General features: G+C 36.5%; 1 long non-coding RNA gene across 1 annotated transcript; it reads left to right on the top strand.

Moving 5' to 3' along the window:
* The first annotated feature begins 573 nt into the window (after nucleotides 1-573).
* Nucleotides 574-13,852, top strand: LOC135157898 (uncharacterized). The gene is made up of 3 exons (XR_010296808.1): nucleotides 574-708; nucleotides 9,818-9,937; nucleotides 10,295-13,852. It is a non-coding gene; the product is annotated as an uncharacterized LOC135157898 (long non-coding RNA).
* Nucleotides 13,853-22,355: the final 8,503 nt, after the last annotated feature.

The following is a 22,355-nucleotide window of genomic DNA, read 5'->3' as shown; positions in this document are numbered from 1 at the left end:
CGCTTTAAAATGGTATCTTTATATTTGCTTGTCTTGCTCCTCCACCCCTTATCAAAATACCCTGCCGGCACTTGATCTAAGATTATTTTCTTGTACTACTTGAACCTTATAAAGGGATCTTTCCTTCGATCGCAAGAAAGGATAAAATGTGTGTTTTTGAAAATAAATAAAATGAAAAATACATAGGATTGGAGCTGTGATTTTCCTCATTGCTTTCTTTGTCATCCTACTTGCATACTAGTAGGCCTATATAACATATTTTCAGTAAAAGCCCTGGTTTTAAATTGTGAGACATGTTTTTAAATCCTATCCTTATATTAAAAAAAAAGAATAAAGAGAAAGAAAAAAATAAAAGACATAGAAAAGAAAAAGAAAGGAAGAAGAAATAAATATATGAATTTTACTTTATTCAATTACTTTACGTTAATAATATGATATATATGATGGCGAAAATAGTCAAATTGTCTGGTTGCCAAGTAAAAAGTAAGACCCCCCCCTTCCCCTCCCCGTACAAACGCACGGACTCGTAATTTGCACGCGTACGGTATACGTGTTTCCGGTTCCGCCATTTGAAAAAAAACGTTCGTAACTGCTCAGCTGAACCTGAAGCTTGATGAAGAAGGCCGTCAATATTTCAACAAAAACTAACAGAATATGGATCAGATTCGGACAACGACTTCTTAAGACATTCACACAACAGGCTAAACAGTAAGTTAGATCAATTTTTCGTAGTGTGGCGCGGCATGCACTTAAATTTCTTCGACTTTTTAATCATTACCGTACGGCCACTGCACTGCCGTTGTTCCCGATCGCTTAACCGTTAACGGGTGGGGGCTGATCTGTGGTGTGCGCGGCCGGGGACGGCCAACGGCTGGCTAGTATTGATGGCGGCGGTGAGGATGTTACGTACGTAGGATGTTTGTATTGTCATCTTTATACCTTTATACCGCATCTACTGGAAAAATACAGTTGTTCCTGCAGTCAAGTTTCCAGGTCTATCTTGTTGTCTTCCTATCTTGTTGTCTTCCTAGCTTGATTGTCTTCCTAGCTTGGATAAGTTCGAAAACTGAGTCTGTGCTATTTGTGCAATGTGCTGTGCCAATACTATTGCCAATGAAAGTATTGGAATGAAAAATAGGCACTATTCCCATGCGTGAACATAATGCCACGCAGACCAGAACTTGTCTAACTTTGTCTTGAAGCCATTGATTGTTGATGCTGTGACTACCTCAGTAGGCAAAGAGTTCATGATTGTCATGATTGTAGCCAGGTCAGGGGTGGCCTGGAGGCGTTTGGGGAGTGAAAGTAATACTAATATACTGTACGTATGGTCACTCCCCTAACGCCTGGCGTTTGTACTTTATTTATAGGCTCCCACACACCAAAGGAAAATGCAACTAGGAGTAGGACCTAATTAGGCTAGGGCCTATATAGTATATGTATAAAAATTCGCCAAACTGCTAGATAAAAACTTTAGATTCCAGTTTTAACACTTCTGTACATGGGTAAAAATATTGGTTGGCAACGTTTGGCAAAAAAAGGATAGTTATGGTTACAAAATGATGCTAGAATTATATGAATTAATTAAAGTAGAAGAGAGTTTAGTTTACTTCCACTTGTTGTTGACATCGCCATCTTTGATCCTTTGTAAATGCAACCTAAGTTAGTTACGTAACGCATATATAGAGGGCGGCAAAATCATGAGCGGTGCTAGATTAAAAAGTGCTAAAATGTCCAACCACTGAACTAAGTTAGAAATACAAAGAGAAAACATATTGCATCTTGCCTTCTACAGCGCATTCTCGAACAATTGACCTAGCAAAATGGCGGCGGTCACTTATCGAGTTCGCTGGCGATGTTTTGCTTGGGTGTACACGACTTCCACGTATTTCTAGTTCAGTGATTGAAGCGGGTAGTGCTGTTGTCGATAGGCCTCATATCGACATTGATGTCGACATACGAAGGATTTTCAAAATTCTGACATGTCGACATGCACGCACCCACATCGACATGTAAATATAAAATAAAAAGGGGTCTAGCCTAAAGTCACAAGTGTAAAGCTTAGCTGAGAAGTTAGAAGCATTTATCCACAGTAATTGGCGCGATTAAAAGGTTTATTCAGCTTAGCAGCGCATTAAACGAAAAAAGAATACCTGCGAGCTGTGCAGCAGCAGAAATACGTCAGTGTGGGGCCGGCCTGCCCGATCGAGCCGGCCGCCCTCGATCCCGACTCGCTCTAGATCTATATCTAGCGCTATAGCGAGCCGAGCGTAGCGTAGTAGCATTCACCGTACCCATCCATCGCGTGCTTGATAAAACGTTGCTCCTAAATGCATTACTTTTCACATAAACGTGAGCAGCAGCGAACACGTGTTTTTGTCAAAGTTGTGACCGCCGCAATTCAGCGCTTACTTCATATCACGAAGTCACAGAAAACTTCCCTTCATTTGTTTGGAGATCGTTGCACGGATCGCCCCGTAAGTGATACTGAAATTATCGGTCGATTTTCATTATTTTTTATTGTCAATTTGAGGAGCTTGCGTTTGCAGCACATGTGTACCAGCGTATAATACGCAATGATCACTGTTGTAATTGGTGATTCTCAAATTGACTCCGAGTGTTATTGCGCAATGTTTTCGAGACCGGATCGTGGTACAAAAAATGTGGATTAAATCGGTTATTTTGGAAGTGAATTCACTCCAGCTTGGTAAAAAATATGTTTTCCCGAACTGAGCCTGTATTATATAGATCTAGTGTGGGGATATCACTCGTGTCAAGGTGAATATATTTAATTGAGAGTGTTGTTCCACGATCGAATGCTTTTTTTATGTTAGGGAGCCTAGGCTAAATTACGGTCCCCTTTTCATGTCGACATTGTCGATGTCGGGATTAATTTTTAAGCGACATGTCGACATTGATTTTTGTTTCCGACAACAGCACTAGAAGCGGGACATTTTAACACTTTTTAATCTAGCACCGCTCATGATTTTGCCGCCCTCTATACGCATAACGTAACTAGGTTGCATTTACAAAGATGGCGATGTCAACAAGTGTAAGTAAACTCTCTTCTACTTTTATTAATTCATATAATTCTGGCATCATTTTGTAACCATAACTATCCATTTTTTGCCAAACGTTGCCAACCAATATTTTTACCCATGTACAGAAGTGTTAAAACTAGAATCTAAACATAACTAGCAGTTTGGCGCATTTTTATAGTTGCATTTTTCTTTGGTGTGTGGGAGCCTATAAGTACAAATGCCAGGCGTAAGGGGAGTGACCATACGTACAGTATATTACTTTCACTCCCCAAACGCCTCCAGGCTTCAACACCGTCGTAAGTCTAACTTCTTGACTAAATCAAAGATAGTAAGCTACTTGTCCGCTAACCATTTCAAGAAAGGCAAGATCGGGGGCGCTAATGCAGTTTCGCACCCGCCGATTACAGTGCTAGCATACCTCATCACTAATAGGCTAGCAATACTTTGTCCCAAATCATGTCTTGTCTTGACTAGCCTGGAGGTGTCTGGGAGTAAAATTATTTCTACTACATGTATATGTAGGCTTACTCCCCATGCCTGGCAAGGCATTGGGCCACACGAAGGAGAGTTTTTTGAGAAAACAATGTTGCTCCAAAATATTTGATTTATTTAACTTGCTTATCACTCAATTTTGTAAATGGAAAAGAAGTTCATTTCCCCCCATTAGGCACTTATAAAGTTTTTTACACGAAAAATAATACAAATATTAAGAAAAATCATGTGAGAAGATGAGCAGATACTCACCGATGATCTTGTCGCCATATTTCCTTCTTTGTTCGTAGCCTAGTTAAAAGACGTGTATAAGAGAGGGCGACGATATCATGAGCAGTGCCAATTAAAAAAAAAAAAATTCAGCCGATGATAATCGTGAATTATAAAATACTTGCATTAGCCAATAAATATTTATGTGCTAAGCCTACGTATAGTAGAAATAATTTTACTCCCCTGGGCCCGTATTCCATAAACGAGATAAGCTTTTTGCTTAAGTCTTAGCAATTTGTCTTAGCATTTTGCTTGTCTAAGAAATCTTCCCTAACGATATTCTATAAACTTTAAGACATTTGTCTCAAGTCAGACGATATGGCTAAGCCAAAGTCTCAAAGTCAAATTCTATGACCTTCTAAACTGCTGCAGGGGTGACTGCAACAAAATAGCAAAAATGTCATTGAAGTTGTTTTTTCTTAACAAGTTTGATTTTATTGAAACTAATTACAACTATTGTAGTAAAAGAAGAGCATTCATCACCCATATATGGTAAGAATTCTTTATTCAGATTATTCTATATCTTGTTAATTACCAAAACATTTCAATCCCAAACCGAGTGACTTGCACAGTTTTTTATGTATCAGTCCCATTCATTACTTTTCATGTATTGTTTGTCAAAATCTAAATGGAATAGGGTAGATTCCTCTCGACATCTTTATTCTACTTCAGTTGAAGTAGACCTAGGGTCTAAGGGAAAACATTTGTAACTTTTGAGACTAGTCTTGGGTCTAACATTAGGCCTAGATCTAGCCTAGCCCCAAGATCTACAACTAATATCCGTCTGTTTGGAGGAGAATTGAACATTGTTTTTACTTTTTACTTTCCTGAAGGCTGAAGCAAAACGTAACTTTGTTAGTCTAGTGCCGTAGTGGAGCAACTGAGACTGAAGCTACATAGGCCTAGATCTAACGATAGACCTATATTAGTATTGGTCTAGGCCTAGAACATGCAGGACTTAGCCTGGCTTAGCCTTAAGACAGGGATAGATCTATCTAGATCTACATGTAGGTCTAGAATAGATCTGACTTAGACCAAAAGCTTCAGTCTCCGACTGTATTTTGGTTGTTCCGCTATTTTAGTATTACGAGTACGACACTAAACAGTCTAACGTTACGTTGGCCTAGTCTCACCAATGTGATATGACAGTAAATGTCAGAAACTTTTAAATAAATCCCCAGAAACGACGGTTATTCCTGTCAACAGTGCTAGATATATCGCTATGCATTGCTTGCCAACTATGCCTAAAGTTAGATCTAGTCCTAGTAGTAGTCTAGACATCTATCTAGATCTACTCCTGCTTTAGGTCCATCTGTTTGTTTGGAGTTTTTATTTTATACATTTTGAGGACTTGTTTTGATGAATGAGAAAATGTGTCTTGCAGATTATTTTAGCTCAAAACCTGCATTTCATGGACATATAGGCCAATGTCATAAAATGAAGAAGTAGTTCAATACACATCATGCTGTTTACACATTTATTGATCTGATATGCTGTTACCATGGCAACAAATTTTCAAATATATGTCTTGCAGATCTACACCTCAAAATCAATGTGTGAGCCAACTTTTATAAGAATTGGTAAAACTAATAAAGGGATTCAAACCACAAGATTTTCACCTAATTTCTTTATATAATATGTTGTTACCATAGCAACACGAATTCTGATACAGGCAAAAGTATATCTTAGACATCTTCAACTCAAGACTATTGTGTGCGCCAACATTTTAGGAGAATTGACCAGTTGAAAACTGATAAAGTAATTCAAATTACAAGATTTTCATCTAGTTTTTGTTATTTTATTTGTTGCCATGGCAACGCAATTTTTTATAAAGGCATGAAATATACTTTGCACATCTTCACATCAAGACTAACGTTTGTGCCACATTTCATGAGAATTGATTAAAAACTGAAGAAGTCGTTGGAACTGCAAGATTTTTACATAATTTTTGCCCTAATATACCGTTACCATGGCAACACAATTTCCGACACTGCGAAATTGTGTCTTGCACATCTTTTCCTCAAATCCAATGTGTGAGCCAACTTTCATGAGAATTGGTAGAAAACCGATGAAGTAATTTAAATTTTAAATTTTGGCCATAATATACTGTTACCATGGCAACACAATTTCTGAAAAAGCAAAAAAAAAATTCTTACACCTCCTTACCTTAAGACCAATGTGTGTTCCAAATTTCATGAAAATCGGTTAAAAACTGAGGAAGTAGCTCGAAATGCAATATAGGTATAAATTCTAAAAAAAAATTGGCCATGATTTGCTGGATTTAAACGTTGTCTTAAAGCAATTAAGACAACTCACAACTGTCTTAAAGTTAGGGCAAAATTCTTAGCCATGTAGAATTTATGAAATACAGACTCTGCATATTTAAGAAAAGTTACTTAGCCATTCATCCTAAATCTGTCTTAGTCGCGCAAAAATTCTTAGCCAAATTCTTAGACAAAATTCTTAGCCAATTCTTTATGGAATACGCGTTTTGGCTAAGAATTTTGTCTTAGACAGAAAACTAAGACAAAATGCTTAGATTTTTGACTTAAGCATGCTTATTTCGTTTATGGAATACGGGCCCAGATGCCTCCAGGCTAGTCATGACAAGTCTCTCAGTCACATTTCGTCGTCAATATACCCACTGCTTTTTCCGGCGCTAATGCAGTTTCGCATCTGCCGATTACCAGCATACCTCATCGCCAATACTTGTTCCCAGATGTCATGACAAGTCTCTTGGTTCACATTTCGATATCAATATACCCACTGCTTTCCCAAATATTGTGAGGGGTAACGGCTGTATTTTGACTGCGATCTCGAAGACATCGAATCCTCAGTCAAACACCGCTTTGCTCACATTATTTGGTTGCTAAATTCAGTCCATATTAACATTACAGCGATGGCAAATCCAAGCGATCTGCGAAGCGATGTCTACGGATTAGATCAACGAGGTCAAGATCGAAGCCGAAATACAGCCGTTCCCGATCAGGATATTTTGAAAAGGAGTAGGTATATTGACATCGAAATATGACTGCGAGACTTGTCATGACATTTGGAACAGATATTGGTGATGAGGTATGCTGGTAATCGGCCGGTGCGAAACTGCATTAGCGCCGCTTTTCCAAATATTGCGAGCGGTAACACCTGTATTTTGACTGTGATCTTGAAGGCATCGATCGTTCGAATCCTCAGTCAAACATCGCTTCGCTTGGCTTCACCGCTCGCCGTCATGTTGATATGGACTGAAGTTATGCAACCAAAAGATTCACATGCGGCATGCTGGCAGTTCGTTTGCCACATGTTCACATGATTTGGTTGCTAAATTCAGTCCATATCAACATACTGCGCACGGCGAATCCGAGTGATCCGCGAAGCGATGTCTACGGATTAGTTCAACGACGTTGAGATCAAAGCCGAAATACAGCCGTTCTCGATTACGATATTTTGTAAAGTATTGGGTATATTGACATTAAAATGTGACTGAGAGACTTGTCATGACATTTGGGAACAAGTATTGGTGATGAGGTTTGCTGGTAATCGGCCGGTGCGAAACTGCATTAGCGCCAGATTTTGGACAACAACCTAACTAAATAGTAAATATTTATGACACCTCCAAACCTTCAACCTGTCAACTTCTTTCTTAATGATAGACGGTAGTGGCATCACATGGAAAGCCAAGAGAGCACCGATGGGTGTATTACGTGCCGCTGTGTACAATGTCAACAGTTGCATGGCAATCCCTACCTCGAGCAAAGTTTGTGCAGGCTCCACTCCACTTAACTACGGCTACACAACACTACGCTCCACCTACTCGAACTTCGAGACCATGAACTCGATCTGATATTCTGAGTGACAGATGTGGGATTTTATGGGGGTGGGGAATATAAAATTCATGCAACATCTTGATTTTTAAAAAGAATTAAAACTAATATTCTTACTTTACACAAAGTTTCATTTAGTTCCATGCTTTTATCAGTCTCAAAATTGGTGATTTAGAGCCAACATGAAGTTCCTCACACATATTTATAATTCGCTGCCGATTTCAAAACATTGCATGCGGATGCAATATGCGCGATATACCGGGTCTGGTCTGACCCGACCGACCTCACGCGCATGCGATGTATTGAATATTGATACGTGTGAGAAACTTCATGTTGGCTCTAAATCATCAATTTTGAGACGGATAGAGGCATGGGGAAGAAGTGAAACTTTGTGTGCAGGAAGAATATTAGTTTTAATTTTTTTAAAGAGCGTGATGTTGCATGAATTTTATATCCCCCCATAAAATACCACTTTTTGTCACTCGGAATATCAGATCCAGTTCACGGTCTCAAAGTTTGGGTAGGTGGAGCGTAGTGTAGCAATAGTGAAGTGGAGTGGAGCCTGCACGAACTTCACTCGAGGTAGGCAATCCCACAAATTTAAAAGAGGTTTCTATAAAATCAAGTCCGGCCTTCTATGAACATGACAAACTTACGAAAAGATGTGAAGTCAATTCACCCTAAATATCATCAATATCCCTCAAATAGCTTCATTTAAGCACTAATTTCTCTTCCGGTTGATAAAATATGGATCCGTCTTTAATTTCCAAAATTGTTCGTCTAATTAGCTAAAGGACGCATGTTTTATCTACATATTAAAGACACTACATAGAAAAGACTAGGCACAAAGACTATTATACATGTAAATCGATGCAAAGCATTACGCGATGTCGGCAAAGTGTCCAATCTTCTTATTGTAAAGACTTTAGCGACAATAACAGACTGTGAGTAAGGTTAAAATGCTCCTCTACTTTTAATGTTTTCATTAGTGCTGTTGTCGGGAACAAAAATCTATGTCGACATGTCGCTTAAAAATTAATCCCGACATCGACAATGTCGACATGAAAAAGGGACCGTAATTTAGCCTGGGCTCCCTAACATAAAAAAAGCATTCGATCGTGGAACAACACTCTCAATCAAATATATTCACCTTGACACGAGTGATATCCCCACACTAGATCTATATAATACAGGCTCAGTCCGGGAAAACATATTTTTTACCAAGCTGGAGTGAATTCACTTCCAAAATCACCGATTTAATCCACATTTTTTTCTGGAGAATCAAGTTTTTGTACCACGATCCGGTCTCGAAAGCATTGCGCAATAACACTCGTAGCCAATTTGAGAATCACCAATTACAACAGTGATCATTGCGTAGTATACGCTGGTACCATGTGCTGCAAACGCAAGCTCCTCAATTTGACAATGAAAAATAATGAAAATCGACCGATAATTTCAGTATCACTTCCGAGGCGATCCGTGCAACGATCTCCAAACGAATGAAGGGAAGTTTTCTGTGACTTCGTGATATGAAGTAAGCGCTCAATTGCTGCGGTCACAACTTTGACAAAAACACGTGTTCGCTGCTGTTCACGTTTATGTGAAAAGTAATGCATTGAGGAGCAACGTATTATCAAGCACGGTGAATAGCGCGCGATGGGTACATATTTCCGTGGATGGGTACGGTGAATGCTACTCTCGCTACGCTCGCTATAGCGGGATATCGAGGGCGGCTCGATCGGGCAGGCCGGCCCTGCACTGACGTATTTCTACTGCCGCACAGCTCGCAGGTATTCTTTTTTCATTTAATGCGCTGCTAAGCTGAATAAACCTTTTAATCGTGCCAATTACTGTGGATAAATGCTTCTAACTTTTCAGCTAATCTTTACACTCGTGACTGTAGGCTAGACCCCTTTTTATTTTATGTTTACATGTCGATGTGGGTGCGTGCATGTCGACATGTCAGAATTTTGAAAATCCTTTGTATGTCGACATCAATGTCGATATGAGGCCTATCGACAACAGCACTAGTTTTCATTGATTTTATGTTGAATATTATTAAAGAATATGACTCTTTGCACCTGAATTGTAACACTGAAATATGGAAATGAAGAAGTTTTATCATCATGTATTTTTATTAATCTGCAAATAAAATTTTACTATGTCACTCAAATTCATTTAATTTCATTAAAGATTCAAAGAGGGATCTCTGGATGATCGAGCAACAAGTCCAGCATTATGTGGGAAAGATACTACAGGTGTACACAGAAAAGGCCATGATCATGTACAAGACACGGTTGGAGTTCATAAAAGGTGATTATGTAGGCATTCACTTCAGTAGATATTATAATTGCAAAATTAAGCAGATTGTATTCATGCAGTGGCATACAGTGTAATCCTTGTTAGAAGATGTAGATTTATTCTTCATTTTTTATTAAAGAGTTTCAATATGTGCTTATGACAATTTGTTTGCATTATAAATTGTTTGTCACTCTTCGGCTTAGTTTGCTTTATAAGCAAGAATATGCTAAGAGAGATAGCCGCAAGGACCTCATGATCCGATAGGTATGTACTTGTGAAAAGAGATCTAGATGGTGGCAAAACACCTTATTTCTTGTATTTTTATGTTGTTCATGTTATCGTAATGGTACGTGTGTTTTTTTTCTACAGATTAAGCTGCCTCGTGCTATACAGACGTGGATAAAAACAAGCTGTCCAATGAATGGTGACTACTCAAGAGGAGCCAGAAAGTCAACTAAGGCCAGGGTATTTTGGGAGTTGATATGGCCGGGGAAGGGGGGGAGGGGAGGGGGTTTTCAGGGCCCCCCCCCCCTCCCTTGAGATCTCGACCGCACAATCGCGTCTTACATTGGCACATGGGTTGTCTAGGGCATAATTTACAAAATTAAATTGTAAATTATTTCACGCAAATTGTTATTAAGTGATAATACTAATTTATGCGTAATTAGAATACAAAATCATACTTTTTCCTCTATTGCATTGACTTTGTACACAAAATCACGTTTTTGAGCAATTTTTGGTATGACATGTACTTTATACATAATGTCACGTTATTACAGAACCACGTACCGGGTGACACAAGATTGGTCTCAAAAGATGCACAAGACTAGAAAGAGGCATGTTTTAAAAAAATTGTGCGACAGCATGGTCGCAAAATTTTTGGAAGGGGGGGTCAAATTGGTCCAATTTAACTGAGGGTTAATAACTGGGAGGCTGTTAGCTGCCTTTTTACTTTCAAGTCTTGCACATCTTTTGAGACCAAATTTGTGATGCCTGGGTACGCTGTTCCGAAATTTTGCAACATTTTTATGTATAAATCCAACACAAATACTGTTTCTTGCTAAAAATTCACAATTAGTATACCAGTAATATACATTTATCAAGATTAAAGTCAAATTATTTAATTACATTTATAATCATAAAAACTTTGATAAAGTATAAAAAAAACCCAAAGAGTTGTATGTAGGCCTGGGACTGTCGGGTTTTTTCTCTTCGGGTACCCGTGGTAATTTTTGGGCGGGTACCCGAAAATCATGTCACTTGAAATATGACTGGTGGAAAAACCCCATAGGTGACGTCATCAAGCCAATGCGATGCAAGCCAATTTATGAATGAAAATATAGTAAGCATGCGCATTGCAAGCCTCCCGTGCCCCACGCAGTATTCAATCGAAACAATTAAGTTTCAATACTCTGTCACCTCGTACCAAAATCGACCTAGAATTCCACTTTCCTATATTTCATATGAATTATAAAAAGTTTTCTCACCGATACTGCACAGGTAAGCAAATTTGTATTACTTCTTGCTTTTCCGTCAAAATCTTACGAAGTAGCGTCGATATTACATCGTGTTCGTGAGTTTGTATCGCTACGTGAACAAAGTCAATTGATTTCAGGGTTTCGGAGCGTCAAATGCGCCAGCCAATCACGATCGTGTTCCCATTTTCGGTTTATGATGAACTAAAAATGGTAACAAGAACGTGATTGGCTGGCGCTTCGTAGGTCGATTTTGGTATGAGGTGACAGAGTATTGCAGACTTGTTTTGACGGAATACTGAGTGGGGCTGAGGCTTGCAATGCGCATGATTACTATATTTTCATTCATAAATTGGTTTGCGTCGCAGTGGCTGGATGACGTCACTGCGCTGCAAAAGAAACATGGCGATGATTGAACGATCTCGGTCACATCATCATCACTTGAAAACTTGTATATTTATGGATATTTAGAGGGTAATTGGTGAAATTCAAAATGAGGCTTGTGTACTTTTGTGATGAGTTACAATCATGTCTTACACTACGCAATACAAATCAAATACATGTACATTATACTGGTGAGCAATTTTCGGGTATCGGGTATTGATTTTTCTACCCGGGTACCCAAGGCTTCCGGGCGGGACCCGGGTACTCGGGTTTTAGTCCCAGCCCTAGTTGTATGAAAATTTTCGAAAATAATGAAAGGTAAAAGAAAACAAGATTACAATGTCCATTGCAAGGGGGCTAGTCTATTCAGGATAATTGGGATTTTATTTAGTTTTTAATTGACATAACATTATGACAAGATCCCTCCATTTAGTGTATAAACAGCACATGGCCATGATTGAAATTCATATAACATTAAAGTATGCAAACCAGGCAGCTACATGTACATGTAGGACTCACTGCTTGTCAATTCTATTGTCTGCCAGGGTCAAGTGACATACAGTGCACATGTATAACGTGTGTGAAAGTACATAAGAAAATCAGCTTTTTATTTTTGTACTGTAACATTGGGTGAACTGGTGATCACTTTGGATATGATGCTCTTCATATTGGTTTATTTTATGTATATGAATTTTTGGATAATCATTAAGAATTAAAGCTATTTACTTAATATATGGAAGCATAAGCCCATCAAAAAACAGAATTATGTCATGTACAGCTAATTCATTTTGCGTGATATTACAATTGTAATTGTTTACTTGAGCAAGTAATTTGAATTGCTGCATGACCTAAACAATAACATGTTCCAATTCGAATAGTAACATGACCTAAAGAAGAGTTACTCCACGTCGATTGAGAGTGCTTATGTTAAATAATTGATGTTGCTACTTCAAATAATTGAGGTCAATCAAATTGGTCAATTTTGAGCTATATGTCATAATTAATTAGGTCATATACTAATTGAAATTACTAAATGGCTCGAGTAGGTATGAATTCACGTTGCCACATGACCTTAATTATTTTATGTAGCAAATCATATTACATGCGGCAATTTCGTGTTTATGATGGGCTCATGCTTACATTCATATATAACCCTTCAATACGTAGTTGGAGCAATTCTTAGACAAGAAGACTGTAAAACAATGATATGCCTATTCAATGTCAAAAAGGTTAATGTCTCAATAGATTTGATTTACGTTTTGGCAAAGTAATCTTATGTTCATATTTTTTCTAACCTATGGTGAACATTCTAAATCATGTGAAATTCATTCAAAAATATCTTTCAGTATTTATGGACTTAAGTGAATTCTAAGCAAAATGAAGTGATTATGATTACGTTCATGTACTTTAAGTTTATACTGGTGATCAACACATCATAATTTCATCCCTTACTGTATGTGCACCATGCATTATCTGTACATGCAGAAGTGGTTATCCATTGTTTCATAACATGGTTGAGTAAAGGATGTTCTGCTTTTAGTATTAAGCCAATCGGGTGTTGACAAGAAGGGGAAAATGCAATTGCTCAGCTATTACAGGTTTTTTTGCAACCATAATACTGGTTAAGCCTTGGTTACATTCGCCGGCTCGTGGCCTTACGTCGAGTCAAAATTAGCAGTTTTAATCATCCTTGTACCAGCTACTACCAGCTACACGTGGTTGGTTTGTACAGGAATACCTAAAACTGCTGATTTTGACTCGCCGTAAGGCAACCGGTCAAGGAATGTGACCAAGGTATTAATAATAATCGCTTAATGTTGTGTTAGAGGGAAGGATTCTGGGTCGAATCTAGCTTTCTTTATGTGATCTCAAAATGGCAGCAATGTATGAATAGTGAAAGTAGTTCATGTGGCATCTCAATGTTGGTGGATATAAATCTTTGTACATGTATTATCCTAAAGATGAAATGTTACTGCATTATTCTAGCAGTCATTTATGATATCAAAGATGTTCTATACTGTGCATAGTACAACTCATACATAATAAAGGTATGTGAATATGCTTTTAACGTCTTTGCAAATTTGTGGGTTTTTTCACCCCTCTTTTCATTAGTCAAGATGTCAAAGTTGTTGTGCTGGATCACAGGAAATTCTTACAAACTACTACGCCTAACAAACCAGTGCAGGACGGTGTCGTGAGAAAATCGCACAGACTACTACAGGACAATACCATAGGATTGTCACAGGAAATCAACAAGAATATCCCTTCAGGATTACCACAGTAAAGTATCACAAGAAGGCTGCAGGATGAGACCAATAATGCCACAGAAGATATCAAAGAACAGTATCACAGGAATACCACAGGACAGTACTGCAGGAATTGTCCTGCGGTAAGGTCTCTTGGTATTCCTGCAGTGCTGTCCTGTAGTACTGTTCTGTAGTACTTTCCTGTGATACTGGTCTGCGGAATTCCTAAAGTACTGTCCTGTCATACTGTCCTGTGATACTATTTATCACCACAGGATAGTATCACAGGACAGTACTACAGGAATACCAGACCAGTATCACAGGACAGTACTACAGGAATACCAGACCAGTATCACAGGACAGTACTACAGGACACAGTACCAGAAGCCTGCGGTATTCCTGCAGTACTGTCCTGTAGTACTGTTCTGTAGTACTTTCCTGTGATACTGGTCTGCGGAATTCCTAAAGTACTGTCCTGTCATACTGTCCTGTGATACTATTTATCACCACAGGATAGTATCACAGGACAGTACTACAGGAATACCAGACCAGTATCACAGGACAGTACTACAGGACACAGTACCAGAAGCCTGTGGTACTCCTGTAGTACTGTCCTGCAATACTGTCCTGTAGTACTTCCCTGTGATACTGGTCTGCGGAATTCCTGTAGTACTGTCCTGTCATACTATCATGTGATACTATCCTGTGATATTCCTGTGATACTGTCCTGTAGTACTAGTAGTGGTGTGGTAGTGGTTGTAGCTGTTGTAGCGGTTGTGGTGATCGTGTCCTGTCATACTTCCTGCCATACTTATGCGGTTATTACCACAGGAAGTATCACAGGACACGGACCTGTTGTACTCCTGTTGTACATTTCTGTAGTACCGTCCCAAATTACGTGCACGTAATTCCTGCAGTACTTTCCTGCGATACTTCCTGCAGTACATATCACAGAGTACTACAGGAATTTTTTGTAAGGGCTACAGGCCGAAAAAAAAGAGGAACGTATTTTTCTGCAATTGAGTGAAATGAATTTTGCAACAAGAGTGAAATGTTTTACGTAGCGAGAGGAATGGATTTTTACGTGAGGAATGAATTTTACGTACAGTCTAATACGGCAGCCGCCGTCGTATGTGTTATCCAACAAAAGTGAAAGGATTTGTTTTCTCTCAGATTTAAAATGTAACAAGTGAAAAAGAAACTAGATTTTAATTCGTCGTGCGGACGAATTAGGTGGTCGGTCGTAGATAAACAGACATAATTATTTATACAAATGAGTGGATATAAGTATGAAAGATAAATAGACAGACAGATAGACATACATATTTAAACAGATACGTATAAGAAAGATAGATAAATAGATAGATAGATCGATGGATGGAGAGATAAATGATAGGTGGATTGATCAATAGAAGATAGATATATATTAATAAAAGGGATTAAAGGGGAATCCAACCCAAAAGAAAACCTGTTTTTACAAGGAAAAGAAAAATCAGACAAGTTGAAAGGTGAACGTTTGAACAATATTGGACAAACAACAAGAAAGTTATGAATTTTTTAAAGTTGTAAATATTGGTAATCACTATACCCATGGAGACTTCAAATTGGCCACATATGGGATGTCAGAGTGATGTAAGGCAAGGACTACTCTTCCATGTACTCCAATACATATTATGGCTAAAATGTCATTTTTCCCAAAAGTTTTATTTCAAATTATATTTTTCTTTCTTGAGGACATAAAACAATATACTACCTGGGTTATATTTAGATTACTGCCCCAGGGGAATGGGTACTTAGGAAAAAACCACAAATCCCTGATAATAAAGTACATGGCCTATGGAAAAGTTGTCCTTGCCCCTTGTCATAATTTACTTACTCAGTTGCCAATTTGAAATCTACATAGTATTAGTGATCTCAAGTTTAAAGCAGCTATAACTTTCTTATTGCTTGTCCGATTTCTTTCAAACTTTCACCATTATGTTTAATTTATTTTTCTCCTTCCCAACACAACATTTTATGGCCAAGGCTGGATTCCCCTTTAATATATAGATAGATATAAACAGATAAATAGGTATTAGATAGATAGACAGATAGACATTAGATATATATTGATTGATGATAAAAAATACGATGAGGAGGATGATGCTGATGATTGATGGCAAATATGATGATGATGATAACGGTGATTATGATATTATATTTGATATACACATAGATTCAGAGACAGATAGATACATAGATACATACGCAGATAGATAAACAGATGGATAGATATATAGATAGAGAGAAAATAGATATTTATTGATAGATAGACAGATAGAATAACATATTTAACATATTTAATAGATAGATATGAAATAGATAAACAGACAAATAAACAGACATGATTATTTGCACAGATCAATAGATATTAGATTGAAAGATAAAAGGTAGACATACAGATAGACATACATATTTTGAACAGATAGACTTAAGATAGATAGATAGATAGATAGATATATAGATATATAGATAGATAGATAGATAGATAGATAGATAGATAGATAGATAGATAGATAGATAAAGATAAATAGGCAGATAGATAGAAATTAAGACAGATATACAGACATTTAAACAGCCGGATAAATCATTAGATAGATAGATAGATTGAATGATAAATAAACAGATATAGACATATTAAAATAAATAAATAGATATTAGATAGATAGATAGATAGATAAAGAGACAGACAGATAGATAGATAGACAGACATATTTAAACAGATAATTGTTAGATAGATAGAAAAATAAATAGTTCGAGAGATAGATAGATAAATAGACAGACAGATAGATGGATAGATAGATAGATTTAAACAGATAGATATATATTAGGCAGAGAGATAGATATATCATGTAGGTAGATAGATAGATAGATGAATTTTACGTACGGTCTAATACGGCAGCCGCATGTGATATCCAACAAAAGTGAAAGGATTTGTTTTCTTTCAAAATTAAAATGTAACAAGTGAAATTATTCTTTTCAAAAGTGAAACATATTTTTTTTGGAAAAGTGAAACATATTATTTTTTGAAAAGTGAAATATATTTTTTTGAAAAGTGAAATATATTTTTTTTTTAAAGTGAAATATATTTTTTTTTGAAAAGTGAAATATATTTTTTTTTAAAGTGAAATATATTTTTTTGAAAAGTGAAATATATTTTTTTTGAAAAGTGAAATATATTTTTTTGAAAAGTGAAATATATTTTTTTTATAAAAGTGAAATATATTTTTTTGAAAAGTGAAATATAAATTTCTTTGAGTGAAATTGTTTAGTAGAAGAGAAACATATTTTTTTCAAGTGAAATATATATATAATTGTTTCCCTATGGGCGTGCCATAGTATAGCCGCTTTACGTTCTCCTCTTGGGAAAAAAAAAAACATAGAAGGCATTGTTTTATATCGCATAAAATAGGTTCGTGTACATGACGAAGGCCTGTCGAAGTTGCCCAACCCTTTATTTTGTTTTGACAATATTTATTTAGAATATCGTCTAAATGAAGTGTGTGACTGTCGAAGTACAGTCACAATCTTTATGCCTCCTTTATCTTAAGACGTTAATTAAAATATAAGCTGGTTTAATATTCAGCAAAAGCGCCCCTTTTACAGAAGGGGCGTTATTAAAAGGATATTTTAAATAGACTTATAATAGTCAAAGAAAAGTGATGGGTCTACTTTGACAAGCAACAAGAAATAGTATAGGGTATAGGCTTCAACGTGCAGGACGTCTTTTAATGCAACCTTTAGAACAATGTGTCCTCTGTCTTTTTCCAAAAGATAAGTGGAAATAATAGCGATAATTTCGAATAAAAAATTATATAACTCTTGATATTGAGAAGGGGTGGGGAGTACCTTCGAGAGGCTCCCAATGAGGTTAGGCTTTGGATACCAGAACGTCATTACATGTAAAATGCAAAGCAACGTTTTATTTTTCTCCATGCATAACAAGAAATAAAATGACAGAATATAATGTTACATAATAATAATAATAATAATAATAATTGGATTTATATAGCGCTTTTCCAGAGGATACAAAGCGCTGTTGGTTGCATAAGACAAGTTAAGGTTTATGGTTATATAAGTGTGTTTTGAGATGTTTTTTGAAGAGGTCAAGAGAAGAGAGGTTTCGAAGAGATGGAGGGAGTTTGTTCCACAGACGGGGGGCAAGAGATTGAAAGGAGTTGAAACCGGCCTGTTTTCTGGATTTTGGAATGACATAGGAAGGAGCAGCTGCAGAACGAAGAGAGTATGTAGATCTTTGTTGATGAAATAACGATGATGAAATAATACAGAGTAGGAACTAATAAACAAGAAAATGTTTGAAGTGCAAAGTTCCCTAAATGACATCGTATATGTAAGTAATTCATTTGACTAAAACATGGCTCAAAATACGCATTCACAGAAACCAGAACAAAAATTAAATACTAAAACTGCAATGATGCCCTTTTCCGTCTTTCTCTAATTTTACAAAGAGCAGAGGAGGTGTCATAAATATAAAAACTTGTTTGGCTAAATGTGGCATCGCAGCGTTTAGGAAGCTCTAAAAGTTTTAGACTGTGAACTCTAAAACTCCAAAAGTTTCTTTAAGTGTGGGACCAACTTTTGTAAATTTAACCCCTATGTATATATATGTTAGAAGAGAATCAATTTAGTTCATACAGGCAATTAAATAATACTGTCTGGAACTATATAATTATACCAACTGTGATTAGCATAATATGAAAAGTTGCTTAGTTCTACACCCAACAAACTGTTCTATCTCTAATTACTTTTCTCTTTCATGTCATAATAAACGTTAGTTTTCATTGTGGCACAGTGTTAATTGGGAAACAGATATAAACTGTCAAAATCAGCCATTTTGTGTTCGAATTTGCATATAATGTATGATAAGTTATGCATACTTCATACATAATTTATGCAAATTAGACGACGATATGGATGGATAAATGTTTTCTTTTCCTCCATCCATAGAACGTTAGTACTGAGTAAAATGCCTAATTTTGGTAATTGTTTTTACACTAGGCCTATTCATGGAATTAGTATAAGTAAACTCATCAATATGTATTGATTGTAATAAGTGGTCATTTGCATAGATGTAGTGAATTCCTTGTGCCCGAATACTTTCTAATAACCCTGTTTAACAAATATATCATTATTTATTAAGTTTAAATCTTTCAAAATCACACAAAAGCTTAATATAGTACTATTTTGCATAATTTATGCAAATTATGCACTGAATATCACAAACAAATAAATTTAACGCAAATATTGAAAACTGCGAAGATATAGTTTTCTCATGTGTAGTTTCTTTTCCTTTCATCATCATTAGATTGTCCCGAGTAAGACATGTTTTACTATTAATGCGGTGTTTCTAATATTCAGAGCATTTTGCAGTTTTATGCATAAATTATGGTAATAAGGGATTATTTGCATATTTCAAAAAGTTTGTCCAATGTCTCTCCCAACCCTAAGACACAGTTCTATTATTTACATACCACATTTATTGATACTTTTATTCAATTTAAATTATCCAGAATCATTTGAAAAAGAGGCCCTTTTATTGAAAATGTGTATAATAATTATGCAAGTTAGGTAATGAAATGTATGGGTACCGCATTTTTTTTTCATTAGTTTTCTTTTGCTACCTCCACATTGGCTTTGCATCAAATTTAACATTTCTATGATGTAGCTTTATATTTTTACAAGTGTTTTTAGTAAATTACTCATTTTAGAGGCTAATTTACATAATTTATGCAAATTAGGGTTAATTTGCATAGATACAGAGTGTCTCTTTGGATAAAAATTTCCAATGGGTTCAAGGAATATACATGCCAAGAGGCACATTTGTACTAAAAAATGCAGCGTTCACCCCTTTTTTTGCAGTAAACAAGTCTACTATTTGGTTTAATATGTGACTCTGTTCATTGTTAGAAATGTTAGTTTATCAAATGTAACTTTTGTTTGATAATTTGTGAAAATTGTTAATTTTAATTGATTATAATCCTTTATTTTTTATTTGAAATCAATGAAATAAACTTGAAACTTGTAAATGTGTTTTCTCTGTTATTTCATTTGGGAAAAATGATATAGCCTTCAGGCTGCTGGTCATCTTAACACCCCCCCCCCGGTCATTTCAGGGAGATATTTGGTATATTTCGCGTCAGTTCAATCACTTACTCTCTTATGTCTGCCTCTTTCCGTTATATGAATGCAACATAATTACTCTGCAATACATGACATATCGGTAAAACCTCCTGCAAGGCCGGTATTCGATGCGTCGTCTTGCTTCTTCTCTTTGACATCACGCGGTTGTTTGGCCCACTGATGATTTACAACAAAGCAATGCAGTGTCTCATCAATTTCATTAATGGGTTACAGGTTACACTTTTCCCTTTTTTATTCAAAAAGTTTAATTACGCATCCTGAAAGACAAAGCCATAATAATTCCTGTTGTTGTTTGGGGCGCATATGCAATAATGATAACATATGCGATAAAAAAGAGAGGGCGGTAACCCGTCAAATTGAATATGATGATCAAAAATTGTATGACATGAGCACTTTTGTAGATACGTTACAATAATATTGTAATACTTACGTCTAACATTTGCATGTAATGTCTTTGGGCATCGAGTTCTGTTGATGATTTTCCTTTAAAAAAAGAACGAAGACCCCCCCCCCTCCGAAAATCTTGCAAGAAATTTGTTTATTTTTGTTTTACAATTATGATTGCATGATAATGAATTAAAGATAAAACAATTTTTTTGCACTTCCATTTAATTCAAGAGCTGTCAAAGACAACACGTATTTTCCTCACCTAAATAATCATTACAATCGACCAGTTGGCGGGGTTTCAGTCACAGCAATGATCGCTGGATTGGACGATGACCGTTTACCATGTTTACCAAAGTTCGACGCTTGTTTACCGGTATAGCCCAAATTGTCCTTGCGCTCATCCTTATTTTTCAGTTCAGGGTGACGACTGGGGTGACGATAACCTTAGGCATAATTACATACACACTAAGAATTTGTTTTTGACCGTAAATGAAACACTTTACAAACCTTTTGGGGTACGTGTAATTTTGCACCCTAATTATCAAAAAGGTGCAAAAATGCACCTTTTATCAATATTTGCACTAAAAATACTCGTTTGCACCCTAAAAGATACAAATCTTAAGGTGCATATTACTTGACATAAAAATGTTCAAATTTGTGCCTTTTTTACATGGTTCAATTCTGCACCTTATCATTACTTGTCCATCATTTGCAGAAGACACTTGTGTCCAAGGGCCGCACCCCCCCTCCCGCCCTCATGATCTCGAAGCTTCACGTCAAAAGGAATTAAAGTTATAAGGGAAAGAAAAGACGGAAAAGGGTTTAATGATATGAAACTATTTTTTTTTTCACAAAGTTTTTCATTGTTAGAATGTTCCGCTCGCTCGCTGTGGTCACTAGCAATTTTTTAAAATTATTATTTTATGATCGCAGAGAATGAATGATCGTTAGTTCTTTATTTTTATTTTATTTATTTATTATTATTTTCATTTACTTATCTATCTATTTATTCATTTTTTTTTGGGGGGGGGGGGTTCATGATGATATAGGAATCAAAAGCTGATAAATTTTACCCAAATCAGTTATTGCATGATGAGGCATTTTATTAGCGTTTATTAGTAGGCAGTAATTTGGGCCTATATATAATTATGAATGAAACATTAATTATTGGGTATAAAGAAATCTTCCTGTCTTCATATTTAAAAAAAAAGTTCTTTAATAAAAATCTTTGTGGACCTAACCCCTTTTGCAACCAAATTAAAATGGACCTAACCCCTTTCGAAAAAAATGATTTTTCTTTGCCATTTTAGTTCAGTTTTTAATGGGAATTTCAACTTTTTTTATAGAGCAGCAACTATACATGGTATATACAAATCTATTACATATTAATTGAGAAAAAAATCAAATTTGATGAGAAAAAGACCTAACCCCGTTTGCAAGTGAGCTCTTCATATATTTTTAATACTTTTATGTTGGGCTGCCCCCCCCCCCCCCCGGTTTCCCCCTCTCTTTCTAGCTAAGCTCGTCACCCCCCCCCTCCCCTAAATAACCCTGAGCTGAGATCAGTGTTATGATCAGCGGCGTCCGAGGTCTCGTCGAGGCCGGCTAGGTGCACGCTAGCCGCAGCGCCCGGCGGCCGCGCCGTGCTACCCTTACGATATAGGTACCGTTGCTACTGTACTAATTAGAGTGATATCTCCTTGATATCTATATCTGACTTCGACAATATTTCTGCTA

This window comes from Lytechinus pictus, unplaced genomic scaffold (genome assembly GCF_037042905.1).
Source record: "Lytechinus pictus isolate F3 Inbred unplaced genomic scaffold, Lp3.0 scaffold_20, whole genome shotgun sequence".
NCBI classification, from domain to species: Eukaryota; Metazoa; Echinodermata; class Echinoidea; order Temnopleuroida; family Toxopneustidae; genus Lytechinus; species Lytechinus pictus.
Note: the sequence above shows the minus strand (reverse complement) of the source record. Positions and strands in the feature narration are given on the sequence as shown.